The following is a 5,982-nucleotide window of genomic DNA, read 5'->3' on the forward strand; positions in this document are numbered from 1 at the left end:
CACACACACACACACACACACACACACACACACACACACGCACACACACGCACACACACACACTAAAGAACCTGTTTTTGTTAGGTTTCAGTTTAAAAAACGTATTGCCATCATTTAAGCTCTCACACAGTTATGAGCTTTGTAAAGTTGACTGGACATTTACACCTGTAAGAGTAAACTTAACTGCTGAAGATGATTAACGTTATAAAGGTTTTAAAGGTTTCACACGGATTTTGTGATTCCTGAACTGCTGTCACACTGCTTCCTGTCCTGCCATGATGCAGTCCTGTTCTGAATAGAGAGCACAAAGTGAATCAATTCACCATGTTCTTCTGCTTCATTACTGAAAATTGTACCTTTACAGGAGCTCACCATCTAGTTTTATTCATTTTTTTCATAAGTGAATGTGTACCTGTTTGACCTCTGATGGATGGAAACTTGTTCAAGGTGTTCCCCACCTCTGGCCCAGGAACCGCTGGAGATAGCCCCAACCTGAGACCAGGGATGGATGGATGGATGTTAAAGTATTAAATGAACATGAAGGGGAGGACCACCAAGTGGTTAGATAATTAATAATTGAATTATTCAAACGGTATGTGATAATTTTCAATCTTAATTTGAAGCATCTAGCATCCAGAGGTGACTAAAGTGGAAAGTGGTCTTAAGTGCTGTACTATGTAATTAATAATTTTACTTTTGGGTTTACATTTTAAGTAAACTTTTGAAATGTCGCAAAAACAAATGAATAAATAAAATGCAGATTAGGTGAATTTTGAGAACATTTTCAAATTATTGCAAAAAGAAAAACAACAAAAAAAGCAAATTAGGCGTGTTTCCATCTGCTGGTTTACAGCGAAATAACCAGGCTATATAAAGCATGATTTTGTCAGATGATGATGCCATGACTGTAATAAACAAGATATAGAAGTGGCATACTAGCATGGACCGCACTTCTCAGAGTAATGGAGAAAATTCTAAGTCCAAACCCCCAGCAAGGAAGAGAGGATTTTCTCAGAGTTTCGTGCCCATGGTAAGGCACAGACCCAGCAATCTCTTGCCAGCCACTCTTGGCTATGCTTCTCAACTCTTGAAGGTTGGACTTTAAGAGTTTCATGCGTCTGGTGGTAAAACCCACCACTTGATGGGTCTTACCCATGCATCAACCAGCAGTGGATGGATACTGGACAGAGATGTCCTTATATATCTGTTGTTTGAAGATGCCGCTGTGTGTCATCTTGTTGATCTTAAAGAAAATCAAGAATACAACAACAAACACAATACATCACAATACATCGAACTAGACATTCCTATGTTTTATTTTGATGCTTCACCAATTGATAAACCACTTTGTTACCATGTCATCGGCTCCTGCTTTTATTGTTTTCCAATAAACAAACCACTATGTACTCATGTATTTAAACATTGCAAACAGTTCCTTTGTTTTGGTAGTAAGGTATTTTAACCAATTTTCTGAACAAGCTGTGTACAAAATGACCAAAACTACTAAAGTACAAAGTAACTCTCCGCCGCTCCAGGTGTTTACACAGACACATCCCATTTCGTTGTGTAATAGCTTTGAATGATGTGACAAAAAACAGGGGTAAACCTGGGTTTCAGTGTATGGATAATTCTAGGGGATCTCACTATAATTTATGTTAGATGGTGCAATTAAAATGAAGCCTGATAGCTGAAGCTATTGAGTAACAACATTTCTGTGTAGTTTTACCATGTGGCTAGTGTAAAGGTAGCGTTCAGTATGGCAGCCGACGTGCTACGTGATGGATTTCTGGTCCTTGTGAGGCACCAGAACCTTTCATCTTAGCCACAGGGTGCCATGTGTGTTTTACTATGGTGGGTATTCAGTTTCAAATAGCCAACTAGTGGTGTCTTAGACTAGCAGCGGGATAAACATACAAAAGCAGTAATGGCTTAAGCCATTAAGGAGTGCGCCAATTTTAATCAGCTAATTAGGCTAAAAGATCACGGTAAAGCATGAAAAAAACGAGATTATGTTATGCAAATATTGTCAAAAGTACATCAGTAAAGTGTGGGAATGGGTGTGTTTCTCCACCAGTATGTCTCAAAATCTACCAACTCATGCAAAACCTAAAATTAACCCGTAAAACCATGCAATTCATGCTCCTATTCAATCTGGGAAGATTTTCCATGTGAAAACCCGAAAGTTTCATTCAACATCAAAACCGACAGTATCTGGTGTTGGAGACACACCACTGGGAGTCGCAGCAGCTGTGTGAAAGACGTCACGTGACAGCGATACACACATGTGCACAAACACACCAGAACCCCGACCAAATGTAAAACAGACAGGTCTGGCATGCCTCGACACAGGCCACAATTGATTAGTGCGATTTACAACATACAGTACACCCAAACACACGCACACATGCAAACATACACAGAACACACTTACTTTCAAAAGTCTGGTGTGAGTGCATGTGCACTGATGTGTGTGTATTGTGTTGGTGCTGGTTTCTTATATGTCTGTGGAATCCATAAACACTTTGCCTTGTCAGGATTTTGTCTAACGTTGTTTCCCCTCTGACAGCAAGAGACGAGCTTTCTCTGTCTGGCTAAGACTGTCTCTCTCTCTCTCACACACACACGCACACACACGCACATGCACGCATACACCGAAGTACAACTGCCAAGCAATTTTACAAGAATAAATAAATAACAAATTATGACATTATTTATTTTGGAGTAGAAAAACATATTAAACTGACAAAATTGTGTTTTATATAAATATATTTATATCCAACTTAAAAGTTTGAAGGTGTTAAGATTTAACAGAGGGACAGCTAGAAGTATTTTCAATTTTATGCTTTGTGCACTACCAAACAAAACTATCTCAGGACAAATGCTCATTAATTTTAATATACTAATATTTACATCCACAATGATGTTACAAGGCCTTAAAGCCTTGAGATGCTCCATCATTTCAAGGAAATGGGAACATAATTTTTCATTTTTGTTTGCTAGTCCAGAATGACGCAGCCTGGCCATCCATCAACCCCAGCAGCAAAAAGAAAATCATGATTGTGATACATAAGATTGTCACAGTATGAATGGAAATAAAACAGCTTCACATAGTTATGGTATTTAGCACATAACGTAAAACTATAATGTCTAAGACAGTGTAACTACTATCAGTTTAAATTCACTACTACAATTAAATATCACTGCAAATTATCACAAATTCTTCCAACTGCTAACACACTATAAACTATTATCTTTATCATTCCCTCATGCTTATTTTGATGCGCAAGTAAAATACATACCTGCTTATGTACATAGACAGGACAACAAGCTGGTATTTACAGTATTTGGGTTGATACTTATTATTAAAACTCTTTGTGTTTCTTGTTTTTGCACCATTGTCTGTTTTAGGTTGGTAATGCTCATGTCTTCCATTGTGGTGTTTTGAATCAGCTTTTACAACCAATCATTGTAGAGTTCTTTGTAATCTGCCCTGTCTGATGTAAGGATGTGTGCTTATTAGTGGGGGAACTTGATTAAATTGTTTTAATAGAGTTAATGGCAGGGTCTGTAATTAATTAATCACATTTAATTGAAATCTACATATGGGCAAAATTAGCAACATTTTCAGTTCAACAACCCGTTTTGCAGGCAAACAATAAAATAAATAGACGTATGAGCTCAACAACAAATATACTGTTTTTTAATTTGTTATTTTATTGGTTATTCCTCCATCAAATTGATTAAAAGTGCTATGATGCCCATTCAACATTCAAGTGTTTCCATGATTATTCATGGAAGTTCCTTGGAAAAAAAAAAAAAAACGATGTTTTTAGAACTGTGGACACTGACATTAGCTTTGCGCACATCTACACTTGCTGTTTATTGATATGCTAAGCTTGAATAGCTATGATGACAGGCTAAGTCCTTTTAGCACAATTTGAACACAACAATAGGATTCAAACCCAGGAGAATCGTGTATAGCAGTGGTCCCCAACCCCCGGTCCGCGACCGGTACCGGGCCGCGCAAGAAATAATTAAATATTTCCGTTTTATGTATTATTTGAGTATGGAGGATCTTTTATTTTTAAAAATCCTTTAACCGGATTCTCTCGGTTACTTGCGCGCCAACATTGAGCCCACAAGCAACAAAATGAGTAAGAAACAGATCAGATGTCTTTGGGAAGTTTCTTTACGAAGGGGAAAAGACCCAGAGAAGAGACAGGAGAATGGATTTATCCCAGATCGGTAGGTGAGTCCCACATTACAAGCCCGCTTTGCGTAACATGTGGCGACCGGCTGCTAATGAGGCAATGAAACTTCAAACTGCTTCGCCACGTAGAGACCAAGTAGGCTGTGGATATAAGCAACACTTCGGATGTCATTGTCTCTCGTCACTCCCTGATGGGACCGTCTCGTTGCAGAGAAACAAGCTCAGGGCTCCCGTTAGTCATTATCGTGAGTTAAAATTTTCCAGAAAGTAAAATGTTCGTTTTTGTGGCGCATCTGTATCTTATTTTGAAGGGATATGTAAACTTTACCATAGCGACCAGAGTCAGAGAGCGTTTGGGCAGTGGTCGAGAGGAGATGAGTAGAGCTTGTGAGTCTTAAGTCTGGTTTAGATGGCAAGATTTAAGAATTGTCAGCCGATTCTCCAAACCTCTGTGACTATGTTTTTTCATAGTTAACATTTTTAACTGAATAAACACAACAATAATATATAACCTTTACATATAATAATAAAGATTTCCTCATATCATCTCCAATATCCACCGGACTCTCAGTTGCGCGATATGCTGTTTGGGATTCCCCTCTGTTCTTACGTCACCGCGCTTTCTGATTGGCTACCTGTCACATTTAACAGGTTTTATTCTCGTTCCCAGAGAGGGAAAACCCTACAGGCTGCGATAAAAGGGCCAAGACAACAAAATTTGACATATTCAGGCTTTAGCGGGAACACCAACATGCAGAAGCCTTATCTGACGGTTCACACCTCCCACCCCCAGCAAAAATTTCCAAGTCTTGACCGATCCGCAGTAATAAAAAGGTTGGGAACCACTGATGTATAGTACTGAGTACAGCCTCTGCACAATGTGCATGCTCTACAAACTGACCCACCCAGTGCCCCCTCAAAATTTCAGAAATTTTAAGAAAACCCTTGTTACTTCAATGCTTTTTCTGGAATCTCATTAAAGGACTCTAGCGTTAAATCTAAGTAACAACTTAGTAGTTTTGAAAGTGTAACTTTAATCAAAACTCGGCTTGATTACGGTAATGCCAAACACAGACCTTGTGATGGGAGGACAGTGAAACCAAGCGAAATGAAGCCCATATGACAAGAGAATAGATACTTAGAACACTATTGATTTGTCTTTTTTCTTCTTTCAATGATTGACAAACGTTCCTGAAAGCTCGGAAAATGTAGAGTAGGATCATATTTCATTTGGGGTTTGACCTCTGGTGACAGACATTTCAGAGAAAAGAGAGAAAAGGGAACATTACCGTAAGCTGCTCTGTTTTCAGACATTCAGACGTAAGTGGAAGCTAATTTGATATAGATTTCACAGTGATCGTTGTAGCTGTGTACAGGGAGGACTTCTTAGCATTCTGGCTTATATTGGTCAATGAATCGATAGCTACATGTTGACCAATCAAGTTTGTATTGATTGTTTTATAAGTGATAATGAAAGGCTGCGGCGCATACACACTAACACACACCGGCTCCCTCCGTCTGTTCGGATGTTTTCAGGGTGATTGCAATCACATCTGGTTTTTTTCTTTTCCCTTTTCTTTTTTTTTTTACAAAATAATAAAATCTCTCCACTCTGTGTCTGTGCGTTGCATAATGGCTACAACATAAAAAAAAAATGCATGCCTCTTCCCTCTGTGTGTATGTGTGTGTGAGAGTGTTGGGTGGTGGGAATCGTTCAGTGAGACTGAATATAACCTGGGGCAAAGCTCGAGGCTGAATCACTCCTGGAAGAG

Source organism: Poecilia reticulata, linkage group LG3 (genome assembly GCF_000633615.1).
Source record: "Poecilia reticulata strain Guanapo linkage group LG3, Guppy_female_1.0+MT, whole genome shotgun sequence".
Lineage (NCBI taxonomy): Eukaryota > Metazoa > Chordata > Actinopteri > Cyprinodontiformes > Poeciliidae > Poecilia > Poecilia reticulata.